The sequence below is a fragment of the Lontra canadensis genome, unplaced genomic scaffold, assembly GCF_010015895.1.
Source record: "Lontra canadensis isolate GAN:19392208 unplaced genomic scaffold, GSC_riverotter_1.0 scaffold13, whole genome shotgun sequence".
Taxonomy (NCBI): Eukaryota; Metazoa; Chordata; class Mammalia; order Carnivora; family Mustelidae; genus Lontra; species Lontra canadensis.
In genome coordinates, this window is record NW_022631007.1 from 17,134,207 (window position 1) to 17,150,944 (window position 16,738).

The window sequence follows — 16,738 nt, forward strand, 5'->3', positions numbered from 1 at the left end:
GCCTGGCTCAGGCTACATCCTTCCCTTGACCCGGACAGTGTCCCTCTGGGTCAGCTTGTCCATGCTCCCAGCCCGCCTGTGCGTGTACACTTATGGGTCCAGATTTACCCTCCTGCCCAGATATCTTCCCTGGGCCTCCACTCCCTTCACTGCCTGCCTGTGCAATGTCTCTATATGGGTTCCTTGAAGGCTCTTCAAGTTCTCTGCAAAAGTTTCCTCCTTTCAGTCATATTTACCGTATTCATTGACCTCGCTCTCCTGACTGCCCATCCCTAACTCCCACCAACGCTCCCCTTCTTCTGGGCACCCCAGCCACTTTGGGCTCTTCATTTCTTGGAGCATGCTGTGTTCCCCAGAACCCCAGGGCCTTTGCACAGGCCACTCTCCTGGGACTGCTCCTCCTTCATCTCAATTTCTTCCGTTTCACTCTTCTTCTTCTTCCAGATCTTACTCAGGCCTTGTTTCTTGGAGGGCCCTCATAAAGCTTCCTTTTTGGAAGCTTCCTCTTAGACCTGGGATCCCTCCCTTGCTCACAGATCTGCAACTCATGTTGGGTTACTACTCAGCATGGGCTGTGGACCACCACACTTGTTCCCTGTGGAGCCCATGGGACAACCCTGGCGCTGGGCACCTGGCAGACAGAGGGGGCAGTAGGGCTGTCAGGACTTGGGGTGAGCTAAGGGGAGATCGACAAACACTTACTCATTCAGTAAACACCCGCTGGGGGGCTGTGCCACCCTGAGCCTGCTGATCCGTGGCAGTCCCCATGGCATGTGCTCCTGCAGGAGCGTCCTGGGAGGCTCTGGACAGAATAGGCTCTGGGTCACCAGGCTCTGGATGGGACCTGGGCCAGTCAGTCCTCCTGCCTGATGGACTTGGGATTATTTTGGAGATGGGGCACAAGAGAGCCCTGGACAGGGGAATGGGAGTGGCAGAGAGAGTGCTCAGGGCACCACAGTGTCACCTTTGCTGTGACCGGCACTGCCAGGGCATTGACCTCCCTGTGGACATGGAGACTGGAGGGTGCTGTGTGGACACAACTGAGGACATGAGGGTCACCGAGTTACACAGAATCCCTTCACAATGCTCAGGGCTGAGGTGAGCTGAGATGTCCCCCAACACACTCTTCTCCCTGAGGTTGTGGGGTTTAGGGGAACAGAAGGATGACACTGAAGTACGGGGTCAAGGGAGCTTGGGGCTTCAGCTGGAGAAAATGAGACTGATGGTCCTGGGTCGGCAGGGAGATGCCCCTGGGTGGGCAGGGTGATGGCCTGGGAGGGCAGGGAGAAGAGTGCCATGGGATGTGGTGGGGCCTGTGCCTTCTGCAAACGGAGCACAAGTGTCTGTGGTGGACCCACACTGCCAGGCTCTGGGTGGGTGGATGGCAGGAGGGATCCCCCCGAGAGGTGCTGAGAAAGTGGGATGAGGGCTGGTGGTTTGGAGAGGTTGAAGTAAGGACTCACAGAAGCTGTGGGGAGGGGCGGGGAGACCCTGGGCCGGGGGATGGAGAGGAACAGGGGACAGTGAGAGGCTGGTTGGGGGCAGTGAGCTGGACTAGCCTGGGAAGCGTGCTCCAGGCCTTGGCTGGGTTTGGTTTGGAGATATCAGGGAACCCAAAAGGGTCAGAGCTGGGTGGCACCACGCTGGATTTGCCCTGAGTGAGTTGCCGTGGCGCGTGGCGCGTGGCTGTGGCCTGGAGTGTGGACGTGGAGCGTGGCCCTCACACTCAGCTCCTCCATGTCAGTGCCGTGGCCGCGAGTGGCACAGCTTGCCCTGTGGGCCCCTGCAGACCCAGTCTGAACAGGCCAGCGGAAAGTGGGCTGCCCTCAAAAGTGAGCAGCACTTCACTGGGACACGTGAGACGTGGGACCAGCGTGGATCAGTCATAGCACGTCATTATTTCCAAATCTGAAAGGATCAAGATGACCTTGGCCTCAGAGCAGCTAGAAGGAGTAGAGGTGTTGGATTTCTGGCACGTGGCTGGTGAGATGGTGTAACGTGACAAGTGTGGCCCATCCTGGGGGCTGTCTTTCAGCCACAGGGGCAATGAGGTGTGGCCTCAGGGCACCGGCCCAAGGAGCCCTGGAACGTGGTGCTCGGTGAGAGAGGCCACCAAGTGTTCAAGACTCTGACGCGGCCGGGACAGGTAGGCTCAGGAAGACAGAGAGTAACATGGCAGCTGCTCAGGGTGCTGGAGGGGAGAGAACTCCATGGCCTTCCTCTTGGGGGATGGGGTGCCTTGGAACCAGATGGAGTGCCGGGGGTATGACCCCCTGCATGTGCATTCAATGTCACTGCATCACAAGTCAGGCAGTCTGGCAAAGACAGGCACCCTATGATTTCACTCCTGTGTGGAGTTTAAGAAACAAAACAGATGAACGGGGCACCAGGCGGGCTCAGTTATTAAGCATCTGCCCTCAGCTCAGGTCTTGATCTCAGGTTCTGGGATGGAGCCCTACATCGGGCTCTCTGCTCAGCTGGGAGTCTACTTCTCCCTCTGCCACTCCTTCTGCTCATGCTCTCTTTCTATCTCTGTCATGAATAAAGCTTTAAAAAAATGATGAGGGGAGGGGAAGGAAAAATAAAATAAGGTAAAAACAAAGGGAGACAACCCATAAGAATTCTTAATGGTAACAGAAGAGACTGAGGGTCGCTGGAGGGAGGTGGGTGGGGATTGGGGTAACTGGGTGACAGGCATTCAGGGGGCTCTCATTGGGGTGAGCAGTGGGTATTGTATATGGGTGATGGATCACCGGATTCTACTCCTGAAACCGCTGCTGCTCTGTATGTTGACTAACTTGAATTTAAATAAAATAGATAAATAAATAAATAAACATGCTGAATTTTATGTTATGTGAATTGCACTTCAATTGCCAAAAAAACAAAAACAAAAACAAAAACAACCCAAACACCCCAAACCGGCTTACAACCCTGGCTTCCTGAAGGGTTTTGGGAACTGAAGAGGTGGGATTACCTGGGGACAGGCTTGGAGCAAATGGCGGTCTCACTGGGGCCTGGGCACTGTGTGGGTCACCGCTGGAGAGGCTGTGGGCAGGAGTTCTAATGACTGTTGGGTGGTTCTGAGCCACCACAGGGTCCCCACAGTCTGTGTCCCCTCCCCTGTTCTCCTCACCCCCCACTGACTCACTGCCTCTTGTGGCAGAGTCCCCCCTGGGGACAGATAGAATCATCTTGTCTTCAGCACAGGGTCCGACCTGGGTACATGTGATGCTGGGGTGGGGGGGCTGTGTCCCTGGGGCTCTGTTCTCAGGTCCCACTCTCAGCACACAAGGAAAGATTCAGAGCTGTTTGGGGGGCATCTGTTGTCCCCTCTGCTGGTAACAGAGGAACAAGATTGCACATGAGAAGGAGCGTCTCACCACCAGCCTCTCTTGGGACCCTTGGGGGACCTGCTTCCACACCACTCTACTTGAAATTTAAAAAGAAATAACTGAAATAGGGGATATGAATCACAGAGCATAACATATAGATGGTGAAGCCTAACAGCAACCAGGAGACCCGGACCCAGCACCCCATGTAAGAGCTGGCACTGTCGTTCTCTGAGTGGGGTCCCTGACCCACAGCATCAGTGCCAGGGAGCTTGCTAGCAATGCCACACCAGAGCGAGGAAGCCTATTTGCAAATGGTGTCTGTGATAAGGGGTCAATATCAAAAACCTATAAGAACTCATACAACACAATAGCAAAATAGCAAAACAAGCCCCATAAATAACCTGCGTAAAAAATGGACAAAGGACCTGGATAGGCATGTCTCAAAAGAAGACATACAAGGCCCAATAGACCTGTGAAAAGATACTCAACATCATCCATCGTCAGGGAAATGCAGATCAGAACCACAGTGAGCTATCATCACCTCACACCCACTGGACTCGCTATAGTTAAGAAGTCAAAAAGTTCACAACGGCTGGTGAGGACGCCGATGAAGAGAACCCCTAGGCACACTGGAACGCAGACTGGCCCAGCCACTGGACACAAGGCACGCACGTCTGTCATGTGACCAGCAGTCCCGCTTCTGGATCCATCTCCAGGGAAAATGAAAAGAGGGTCTCCAAGAGCTACCCGCACCCCCACATTCACTGCACTGTTATCCACAACAGCCAAGGCATGTAAACCACCCGAGGGTCGTTTGGGGGTGAGTGGGTAACGATGTTATAATGTACACATGATGAGATATCATTCAGCTTTAGCAAAAGAAGGAAATCCAGTGTCTAGTGTGTTGACGGATGTTCACGACCCTGTATCATGCACTTGGCATTTGCTGAGAGAGTAGACTCTAAGTGTTCTAACCACAGAAAAAGGACAACAGAAAGAACATGTTAAGGGCATAACAGGATGGAAATGCGAAATAGCTTGATTGCGGCGACTGACCAGATCTCAGCATGCCCATCACATGTATCAAAACCTCATGCTGTACACCATCAGTGTGCGCTATCTTCATTCGTCAGTTTCACCTCTATAAGGCTGAGAAATAATATGCATACGCTAAAACAATTATAAGGAAATTTTCGAATCAATTAGATCCCTATACTCTTGGGAAAAATGACTTCTCCTGACCTGCTTTATCATTCTGGTAATTCTCAATGGATTTGTCTCCATAAAATGCACATTTACAGTGATTATTTGAACTTTGTCCCATTGATAGAAAATACTTCATATTTGTGCCAAGTAGTAGCTATGGCGAGTTTATGCAACACTTTAAGTAAATCTGTTTCCCTGACAATCTCTGTGTCAGCAGACACAGCGTTTGTATGGCATTAAAAATAGCTTATGAACACTATTTAGACCCTTCCTTTTCATGGGCATGAGTCATATTCTTAGCGAAATAATGTAGCTTCATCTCACCACGAGAAGCACCATGTAACAAAGGGCCAGCCACAGCAGGTGCAGGGCAAACACAGAGAAAGCACCTCGGTGATGGCCCCTCCAGGTGGCCCTCAGATAGACTGATGCTGCCCTCCACTTCTGGAGAAGGCCATGGACATCCTTGTTGGTTGTAACTTTCAACACTGAGACGAGCCTGCAAGAAAACAAGCAGGGCAGAAAGGAGGCAATAAAACATAAAACATGCAGGCTTCAAGACCCCTTCAACACTCTGTTGGACTCACTGTACATGCATCAGAAAGCACGCCACCACATCACCCCACTCTGGTGGGTTGTGGCCATGAACCCTGGAGTTTGTTGCCGAAACCAGACACATCCAAGGACCATTTCCTAATGTCCAGAGATCTCTGCGGCATTCTGGCCCAATAGTAGCCTTTGGTGGGGTCTGCCCCTGGGGCTCTGGGGCAGGTAGCCAAGGACCAAGCCACCCCAGCTCCTTTCTCTCTAGCACTTTCAGCTGAGTCACTGAGTCCAGAGAAGACCACAGTTCAGGTATGCTCATAAGCGCCTTCTCCAAGTTGGAGTTTAGCTGGTCAACCTGGAGGTCCCTGGGATGGCAGGATGAGTAATAATGCCAAGAGCTTGACCTTCAGTTACCTTAGAAAGTCTAATACCTTCTCTGGGACGACTTCAGCGTCAGGACTCACACCAGCTGTGCCCTCAATGTGTCAGACATGCGCTGAGTGTTCTACTTGTATCTGAAATAACTGAACCACAAAGCAAATCAATAAAGAAGCCTCAAGGAATTGTTACCCTAAAATGGGAAGAAGAAAAATGGTCACTTGGAACCTGTAACCAGTTACCCTAATCTCAAATGTCTCTCCAAGAGACTCGTAGAGGATGGGCATAATTCATCTTCAAGGAAACGAAGGTGTGTCTTACACCTGCTCAGCAGCAGAGGGTCTGGGTAGGAAAGGGGGATCATCGGAGTAACTTCAACCCCCACACCCATCATCGGATTCAGTAGCACTACATTTCAGCGATGGAGACGAGGTGGGTCCAGGACAATACAGAATGAGAAGACATTGAAATAAAGGAGGGTTCAGAAGTGATCTGAGACCAGCACCCAGAGAGCCAACATGCCAATAAGAGCAGCACCTTCAAAAGAAATGCAACAGATAGCTCAGGAATTGTGACGTTGTCAAGGCACTTTTTTGGATTTGGAAAAATTAAGGTTGGAAAAAGAGGCTTGTGGAATCCCTGTTGCATGGTAACAGGTGCAACTGATGGGACAAGATGCATCCTTGTAAAATATTAACTTCACAGAGAATCTTCCAGAAGCCAAGTGTGATGAGCTGGACCCTGCTTGGTCCCCTGGCCAAGCCCACCACCCAACACATGTTTGTGGAGTGAAGACTGAACCCATCAGAAGAGTCTGCAGGCTAGAGCAGAAGTTGGCAGAAGGATGTGGAGAAAGAGGGTCTCTTCCTGGAGGGTGTTGTCCAAATGCAAAAGCAGGGAAGCCACTTAGTCATGTGGTCACCCACCATGTCCCCTTTCTTCTGAAGTCATGCTCCAAATCCCTGAGTGGACACTGCCACTGATTGAGGTGATGGGCCGATGTTGGTCCATTGGGAAAACAACAGCACCCCATACTGAATAGGGATCCTGAACAGAGCCTGCTTCCAAGAGACCTGCAAAAGCAGGGAAGCCAGGCACTGGTGTCAAGAGGGGGTCAGACAATCTCAAAGGGGCAGACATGTTTTCCATGAACAGTAGGTGCAAGGGATTTTATAAACTTTGAAAGCTCTGTCTACAGAGAGAATTAAGGACTTTTGCAGATATGCCACTAGAAAAAGCCAACAAACCGTGAAAGAACAAGAGAAGGACCAGAAGAGAATTTCTATAGGAATTTCTATAGGAACAACCACAAAACGAGTAACAAAATGGCACTGAATACATATCAATCAACAATTCCTTTAAAGATAAATGGACTAAACTCCCTAATCAAAAAACGTAGGGTGACAGAATGGATAACAAAACAAGACCCATCTACACGCTGCCTCCAAGAGTCTCATTTCAGATGGAAAGACCCCTGCAGATTGGATGTGAGGGGCTGGGGATGTGTTTGTCATGCACATGGAGGCCAGAAGAAAGCAGGGCAGCAATACTCCTATTAGACCAAATAGACCTTAAAGCAAAGAGGGTCAGAAGAGACAAAGAAGGATGCTAAATAATCATAAAGGGGACCATCCAACAAGAGGCTATAACAATTGTAAATATTCCTGTGCCCATCAAGGGAGCACCCAAATATATAAACAATAAGTAACAAATATAAAGAAAACAATCAATAATAATACAATAATTGTAGGGGACTTTAACACCCTATTTATACCAACAGGCAGATTGTCTGTCAGAAAATCCACAATCCAGAAAATCCACAGGAAACTGTGGCTTTGAATGCTGCTCCCAGCCAGATGGACGTAACAGTCATATTCAGAACATGGAACATTCCTCAGAGTAGATCACATATTAGGCCACAAAACAAGTCTCAGCAAGTTTTAAAAAAAATCATTAAAGTCATTAAAAAAAGGTTTGTAGAATGCTTTGGCATCTTCAATGGAGTTACAAATAGATTTGCTATCTACATTTGAGCCAATATATGAGATACCTAGACCCTGGAAGAATAAAGGGAAGGCCGAAGCAGGACAGAGCCCAGCAATGAGCTGAAAAGCCTAAGTGGGTCACTGCTCTGTGGGACAGGGCCCCATAGAAGCAGGGAGGTGGCAGGGTGGGAGGCGGGGCGGGAAGTTGCCAAAGCCTTGTCTCCCTCACTCATCATTGTGTCGGACCCGGCCAACCTGCACGGCCTTCTCCCTCACGGCTTGGTCTAGTCCATGTCACTGGTGGAGCGGCCTGGCTTTGGGGGCTCACGAAGCTCTCTGCTGGCATGGGCCTGAATTCTCCATGGTCTAAAACCATCCCAGTCCACAGAACAACCCACAGAGGGGCCTTGAGAAGATGGTGGGAGAACAGCTGAGGTTCAAGGTTCAGGGGGGCTGAGGGACCCCAGCAAGGCCAGTGGCTGGTCCCGATGAGGATCCAATGGGGCTTATCTCCTGCTGGGGCCAGCCAGGGCTCTGGGGTGGCCTGTGGCTCTGGCTCCCAGGCTGGGTCCTGAGGCCTTAGAGCTCCTCCTCCTGGGCCGGTGGGTGGACCCAAGACTTTATTCATTTCCTTCTCTATTGATAAAGAGAGAGTTGCTGCCAACCTGTTTTCCAAGTGAGAGAATGCTGGAAGATTGATTTTTTGCAGGAGGTGTAATACAAATAGGACATATTATCTCAGAGAACTTGCACAGGATAATTATTTATGAATGTATTACCAACCATATGGTTTCCCACACTGGTTCGAGGGGGTAATGATATTTATAATTACCTGTGTTTAGAAATACCTTCATGCAAAGAAGTAAATATGCCTCCTACTGAGAGCAGAAACAGTCTTTCCCCTTCCATAATTAGTGAACTTTCCCTCAGCCACAGCCTGAAATTACTTTCGGCTTCTCAGGGGCAACATGGGATAGAGAGACACAGGGCTGGGGTCCAGCCCACGGGCTAGGACCTTGCAGCTTCGGATCTCTCTGGGTGTCCTCTGGGACTGATGAGGGCCATGGCAGTGGGGGTGGTGCTGTTAGGCACAGACCTGCCTTAGGGCACAGGATCCTCTCCATAGCCCGCAGCCCAAGTCCCTGGGTCCCCTTGTCACCAGGGTTCCACGTTCAAGGACAGTTGTCTGGTCCCTGTCTGTCCCTGGCTGCCCCCTTCCAGCTGGCCAGTCCTCACTAGCTCTGCCCCACCCTGTCCAGGACCACCTCCTATGCACAGTGACCTGTCACCACCCCGTTTGGAGCTCAGCCTCCTCCGCTGTCTGCCGAGAGAGTCCCTCAGAGCCAGCCAGGGGTGAGAGGCAGGCAGACAAGGACACTGACATGAGCTCAGTGAAAAACGTAGGTTGATTTTAAAGCTCTGATCTTTATTCTTACATGATGTCTTCCTACCTTGAGGGGCTGGTAAATTCTTTTTTAATAGATTCATGGGTATTTGTGATTTAAAAACCGTCATTTCTTTCTCCCTCCCCCAAGTTCTGTTAGTTTTCTGAATTAACAGTGTGCATGTGTATCTGTGAGTGTGTGTGGGGAAGTGGCGGGGAGAGGGAAGCCACAGGAGGATGGCTTGTGGGGGTGGTTGGGTTGTAGTCAATTGGATTTGGACGTGGACTTGGGATGCCCGTCAGGGAGCCAGCGCCCGGTCCCAGCCATGGAGACCCGGCTGTGGGGACCATGTGTGGCCAGGCAGCGTCCTTGTAAGGAGGACATGCGTTTGTGTCTGTATGTGTCTGGCGGGAGGTGAGGGCCATGTGCCCAGACACACGCATGTTTGCACGTGTTCACGTGTGTGCTTGTGCATGACCCCGGGAGCAGGGACGTGCTTCACAAGGGTTGCTGTGATCTTGCCGAATTCTGTCGCGTCTGGAGCGATCTGAGCAGGGACCCTCCACGTCCCCCCCAGCTTGGAGGAGGCTCCAGGGCGGGGACCCCTTCCCCCTCCTCCCACATTTTAGCAGCTCCAGATAAACATGTCAGGTTGGAGCTCTGACGCCGTCTGGAAGGAAGCCATGCCCCCTCGCAGTTTCTCCAGAATTTCCAGAAATGCCTTCCTGTTCTTAGTTGGCATTTTTATTTTCCTGGAGCGACTTGTCACAACACATGAGTGCGTGCGTTTGTCTCACGTTGACTTCCAGCCATGCTGCCGGGTGATGGGCAAGCACACGGCATTTTCTCCCACCCCAGCCCGCAAGCTTGGGAGGTTTGCCTGCTTTCCCCAGAGAGTCTCTCCCCACGGACCCCACCGCACCCCCCGGGCTGGGACAGCGAGCAGGGCTTCCGGGGTAGGGCGCACGCAGTGGGAACCGGTGCCTGTCCTCCTCAAGCCCTGATGGAAAGAGTGGGTGTAGCAGGACCAGGGGTCCTGAGATGGGATTTCAAGCCCCCTGCTATGGAGGAGCCCGACTGCAGCATTACACGGTGACACTTGCCCTGGGAGCATCGAGGGAGCACTTGAGGCAGGCAGGCATGGGGTAGAGGGTGGTGGCAGCTTCGGTGGCGTCCTCCTTGTGGCAGGAAGGCGGCTTTGAGCACCAAGGACCTGGTGGAGGTGGCACATGTGGCTGTCATGTTTCTAAGTATACGAGAACCCTCCACTCGGCTGAACCTGCTGCCTGTCAACATCCCAGGCCACTGCGGAGCCCACCGCCTGGCTCATCCTCACAGTCTCGAAGGAGGACGTCCACTGGGAGCCCGAGCCCTTGATGCCTCTGATTCTGGTCCAGGCGTCTGCCCACCCATCTGATCCCCACTGAGAAAGACTTTGTTGCACAACCTTTCCGAGCCCCCCGGTGAGACAGGCCTGCATGGGCCTCTGCAGACCCAGGATGTCCCAGGCTCAGGTCCTCTCCGCGAGGGGCTCGCTGCGCCTGCAGGAGTCGGACACACGCATCAGCCACTCCACCTAATGAGGTAAGAACACAGATGGCTCAGAGTTGGGTTTAGGGTTAGGCATAATTAAGGGAGCAGATGGAGAAATTCAAGTTAAAATTCAGTAAAATTTTAATTGAAAGATTCTGTGTTTCCACCCAAAGATCTTGTAAAGATGAGCTCAGATTTCGTGCCCCTGCCCCCTCCCCCAACGCACACACACACAGTCCCTAATCCCATGTGCTCTGTGCTCTGTGGATGTCCTCCAGCCTGGTGTCTGCAGTCCAGCACCAGCCCCCACGCCCCCCACCCCGGCCCAGAGAGTCCCCCCTGTTGCAGCCCCAGCCGGCAGGTGCACACGTTGCCCCCAGAGGGTGGAAGGTGGGAGTGGGACACTGAGGAGAATGGGGAGCAGCTGGGGACCCCTGGTGGGGCAGAGGCGGGGACCTTGCCCCTCTAGCCCTCCCTCCTCTGGCTCCTTGGCGGTCCCAGACCTTCTCCCACGTGCTCAGACTGTGTTTGTTCTGGGTGCATTACGGTGTCTGTCTCTGCCATCCCCCTGGGGGACCCACCCTGGCCACTGTTGACAAGTGGGGAGGTCCCTGAAGTCCTCGGTTTTGGGACAGCCTGGTGGCTCTGGGTGGTTCCCAACTGACGGGATGAGGCTGGAGAGCAGAGGGGCTGCTGTGCTGGGGGTAGGGAGTGCTCCTGCAGACCAGCTTGCTGGAGAGAGTGAGGGAAATTGCCCCCTTTGGATTTATTGGCTGCCTTATGGCCCCCTCTGCAGAGATCATGGACATGAGTCCCCAAGGGCCCGAGGAGGCTGTTTGCTGTGTCTCTCCTTGTGTGCCCCTCCAACCTGCCCTTCACAAGGCTCCTCTGTTCCCACCAAGGGCCACCTCCAGCAGACCAGCCCACCAGCCCCCCAGCCCATCTGCCTTCAGGATCTCTGCTTGCTGGGGTTCTGGCAAAACGTGCAAAAGGGCACAACGCTGTCAGTTGATCAGTCTGTCTATCCAACTGTCTATCTGTCCATCCCTCTACTCATGCAAACTTTCTTCAGCAAACAGTGGGTTTACATCCTTACAAACCTGGCAGGATGGTCAACCGTTAGTTCTCTTCACATCTTCAAACACAAAGTAGTTTTTTTAAAATCAAGGACAACTATGTGGAACATTAATTGCCTTTTTTTTTAAAAAAAGATCAATTTATTTATTTTTAGGGAGAGAGGGGCAGCGGGGGTAGGGGAGAGAGAGAGAGAGAGAATCTCAAGCAGAGCCCCTGCTGAGCACGTAGCCCGACATGGGGCTCGATCTCACGACCCTGAGATCACGACCTGAGCAGAATCCAAGAGTCGGACGCTCTAACTCACTGTGCCACCCAGGGCTCCCTGAAATATTAATTGCCTTTTATTGGACAAGGGAGACATTGGAGGCTTTGGAAACATAATCGCAGAAGTGATATCCATCCTCTTGTATTGTCACGGTTGGAAGCAAGTCGTGGGACCAGCCCACACTCAGGGGGAGGAGATCACAGGGAGATGTAGCCCCCAGGAGGGGGGGGGGTCCTGCGGGCCATCTTAGACACAGCTGACCACATAATTCAGGTGTGAGACTTCTTTCAGTGTTAATGATATTAAACCTTTGTTTAATATCATTTGTATTTGTTATGTTTGTGGAAGATAATTTTCTTTGCTTTTTTATTCAATTTACTTTTTGAAGTAACAGTGGCTTTTTGTTATTATGTAGCCAGGATTTCAGTGTTTTCCTGAACGGTTTTCTTTCTGGGGCTTTGGGAAGGGAAAGGCTTTTCTCACCCAGCTCAGTTCCACAGATCCATGCCCACCTATGTGCTATACGTTTCACGTGCTGTTTCATGTTTGGTGTCAAACTCTGCACCTGTCTGGGTTTATTTTGTTGTCTCTGGATCTACCTCACTTTTTCCCCAAAGAAGGGAGCTACTTTCCCCAGCATCAGCTCTGATGCATATCTGTCCTTCCCCCGCCCATGTCAGTTTCCTAAAGAGTGATACTTTATGTCTGTTGCAGGTGGTCCCCATGGCCAATATTAACTACTGAGGCTTGATGTGTCGTCCAAAGGACTGGCAGGGAGTGGGTGCCCCTCTCTCAGAACAGGGTGAGATCGGCCATGAAGGAAGGATCACCTCCGAGCATCCGGGAGCTGCCCATGTGGGCTGGGAGCCCTCTCCAACAGGGGAGAAGGGCTTCGGGGGGCATGTCAGAGGGGTCAAGGGTGTCCCTCCCAAGGCACCTGAATGGTGACGAACAAGACGCCCTCAGAGGAGGAGCTGGTGTTGAGTTTGGGAGCAGCTTGCATGGGCAGCATTTGTGGGGTGCATCATGCCTTTGTGGTGCTCCCAGGACCACTGACCACATGGTCCGCAGACCCTGTGTGGACCCTGCGTGTGGGAGAGCAGTCATGGGCTCCTCCCTGGGCCCTCCAAAGAGCCTTCCTTGATGGCAAACAGCTGTGACAGAAGGAAGCTGTGGGTTCTTCGGGAATCTGAGAGTCTTGAGGGACCTGCCAGAATGGGAACACCAACAAGCAAGCCTGGAACGCTCACCTGTTCCGGAGAACTGTGGTGTCAGTTTTCCCGGCTGCCCATTCGAATGACCAGCTGGGAGGTTCACAGTCTCTCACAGTTCTGGAGGCTGAAGCTTCGAGGTACGGGCAGGGCCGTGCTCCCTGCGGAGGCTCTAGGGGAGGATCCTTCCTGTCTCTTCCTGCTTCTGGGAGCCCCTGGCATTCCTTGGCTGTGGCAGCTCTGGTCTTCCTTTCTGTCTTCATGCAGCTTCTCTCCTCTTCTGTCTCTTATAAAGACATCTGTTATCACCTAGGTAATCCTGGGTGCTTTCATCGTGAGATCCTTAATTCCCTCTGCATATAAAGTTCATAGGTTACAGGCATAAGGGCTTGACCACATCATTTTGGGGACCACAACTCAACCGACAGCATCAACTTGTGAGGATGTCATTCAGAGACTTTCCTCTCCTTCTTCCCTCTCCTACCCAGAGGATTAGAACTGAAGGTCACACATTCAGGGAGGGAGGGAGGGAGGAGGAGGAGGGGAGAAGGACGGGGAGGAGGAGGAAGAAGATGGGGGAGAAGAGGGGAGAGAAGCCCCAGCACAGGCTTCTCAGGGCCGTGAGGCTTCAGTACCACTGACATAATTATCGGGGACTTAATGAGACGCTTTAATATTTAATACCCGCTACTACTGTTTGTCCTTCATGACAATTCTTTTCATCCCTCCTACTCTGAGATTCTATTTCTTGGCCAATCTTACTAGTTAATTTTTTTTTTCAGATAAAATTTAGAATTATTTTGTCAAGTTTGTCCCTAAATTTGCCCGGAATTCTTACTGGAACGGCACCAAACATACCCATCAATGGGTATGGGGCGGGGAGGGGCAGGGAGGGGCGAGGGGCTGGATGGCTACTGAGCTCTGAGCCCCCCTTCACAGGAACAAAGACTGAATTTCCCTTTAGCCGAGTGTTGTTCACATACCTCCGTCACGTGTGCAAGTATTAATAGGCTCTCCATAATTTCTGTTCGCTTCATTCTGAAACGTGTGCTGTTTTCAGTAATAGAATGTGTGTTTCAGCTTTTCTACTATTGCTCACATACAGGAATGCTCATGATTTTCATGTTTTCGGTTTTTTTAGCTGGCATATTTATTTGTTTTGAGGATTTTTCAATTTACTCTTTGGGTTTTTTAGGTGGCTAGGGATCTCACCTGGTAATTATAGACCCGGGTTTTCTTCTAGCCCTCCTGCATCATAATTGGGAAGTTTAATGCTCTCGAAGGAATCCTGTGATCACTGGTGTCACGTGGTTACAGTGTCTGGTTTTAGGGCTTCTCAGCACACCTTGGACACACTGATGTCTCACTCCCTGCTTTGTGCTCAAAGTAGGATTGTGTTTGTGTCTGGAAGAGTCTTCTGGGAAAGGATCCTGGGTGGTGTACTTGGGGAAACCTCGCCTATCTGAGGGTGTCCTTCTGGTGCGTAAGAACCTTCCTTTCCCCCAGCTCAGCAGCAGAGGCTCTGTGCGCCAGAGACGAAAACACCCCGTTCTCACCTACAGGGTGTCTTTCTTGGCCTGAGAGGGCTCGTGTTTGTCTCTTGTGCCTCTTGCCCCGTGCTGTCCCTTATTCCCTGTCCCAGGCTTTGGAGATGGCGGTGTCGGCAGGGCCATGCCAACTCTCCATTCTGAACCATGCTGCTCTGTCAGGGGACAGTTGGTTCTGGTCCCCAAACGGACCAAAGCAGAAATTCCACCGTGTGTGTAGCATTACTTTCCTGTGTGCGCAGGCTTTCCTGGCTTGAACGTGGCCTCTGGACTTTGTGAGCTAAACATCTATTCTTACTATGCCATTTACTTGAAAGTCAGCAAGGGAAGGGTTTCTTTTTTCTTTTTCTTTTCTTTTCTTTCTTTTTTTTAGATAGATTTTAGTTCTTAGAGCATTTGTAGGTTTCCAGAAAAATTGCACAGAAAGTAGGGTGGTTCTATATGTCCCCGCACCCCGCAGCGGTGGTCATGGACACCATACGCTAGTGTGGAACATTGTTGCAACTGATGAACCAAGACTGAAACATTGTTATTCACTGAAGTCCAGGGCCTACTTTAGGGTCCTCTCTGTACCCAAAGTTCTGTGGGTTTCGACAATTGCCCTTACATGGCTACCTCCTTAGAAATGCCCTGTGTGCCCCCTACTCACCCTTCTTTGTCCTGCCCCGAATCTGGCAGCCACTGGTCTTTTCATGATCTCTGTAGTCTGGACTGGTTTGCTTTCTAGGGTGGGAGGATGCATTGTGTGTGTATGGGGGGAGCAAAAGAGAAGAGTGGGGTCCTTGGGAGACATGTCAGAGGGTGCGCCCGGGGAAGCCTGGAGAGATGGGGGAGCTGGACAACAAATAGCCTGTGACCAAGGAGGGAACATTTTGTCCTAGCAAGGGGCTCTGGGAAGGCAGGTGGGGCCTTCTGCATGACAGTATGGGACCAGCTGTGTCTTCGTGGGGAGGAAAGAGAGAGGGAGCAGGTGGGGAACTTGTGGACGCTGGCTGGGTCTGACAAGGAGCACGTAAGGCTGGAGATCATGCTTTATGAGCGACAAAATCCCCTGAAACCCAGGGCCGGTGTGGCGGAAGGACAGGGCGAGAGGGTCGGGGCTGCCAGTGGTAGTGGGAAGATGAGGTCTGTCGAGGTCTTCCTGAGAGCAAGATGGGCCACTTGGGAGGTCTCTGAAAGTTGTGTCTCCTTTCACTAAGGCAGACCACATCTGGGCAACATGGAAGAATCAGGGGCACTTCTGCCTTGTAGAAAGTGAGATTTGGTTTGCATTTCTCTCAGTCTGGGGAACCGAGCTATGAGGATTTTGAAGAACCAGAACTAAAGCGAATGATCACTCCTCTTCAGGGGCATTCTCCCCTGAAACATGCACCGAGAACACACGTCTCTGCAAAACATCTCTTTCCAAAGAATTGTTTCAATTCTTCTTTTTTTTGGGGTAACATTTTGTGTTTTCATAAAAGCCATATTCCATCAGTGTTATTCTGTAGCACTCACTCAGAGCCAGATCTATTTTTTAAAAAGCATTTGGCACTCTGAAGTGTTACATGTGGCTTAGTGAAAACAGCAATATGCAGAGATTCAAAAGATGTCACTCCATGTTAGGTACAAAACGTGATCAGCCTTACTTATGGTCCGACACAAATGCAGAATTCAGATGTGGCATTGTGGGAAGCAAGGGGACATCTTTGTTGGGAGGAGAGACCTTCCACGCACATCACCCTTCGGGGCGAGAATTCCCAGTGCCTGCCCAGCTCACCAACAGAAAGAGAGGGAAGTGAAACCTCTCCTAGGCACGTCCTGTAGGAAGAATGGCTCAGGACAAGCCAGTTGGGGTTTTGTAGGTTTCCCTAAATATATCCTTGCATCTTGGGTAATGGTATTTTCCCAAAGATGTGAGCCTTGGCGGCCTGGCCTCCCTCGGGCTTTCTCAACTAAGCCCTTGCACTGTGATCTCATGGAACCCTCACGACAGCCTTGGCTGAGAGCCAGGTCACCATCACCGCCTGCAGACGAATGGACCCAAGCTCCCGGAGGTGGAGTGGAGAGGGCAAGAGCTGAACTGAGGTTTTGCTCCCAGAGTCCATGTGGGCTCAGTCGCCCTCGGCTGCAGCCACAGTAAAGAAAACGCTAGTCCTGGGCGGGGTGAGCACCTGGTCCAGGTGTGCACTAGGCCAAAGTAACCCTTACAGTTTCAGGTCAAGACCACTCACAGTTGTGTCCGTGGTCCGGGGACCCAGCTTGGGACGTTCCTGTTGGAAGGCTATGTGTAA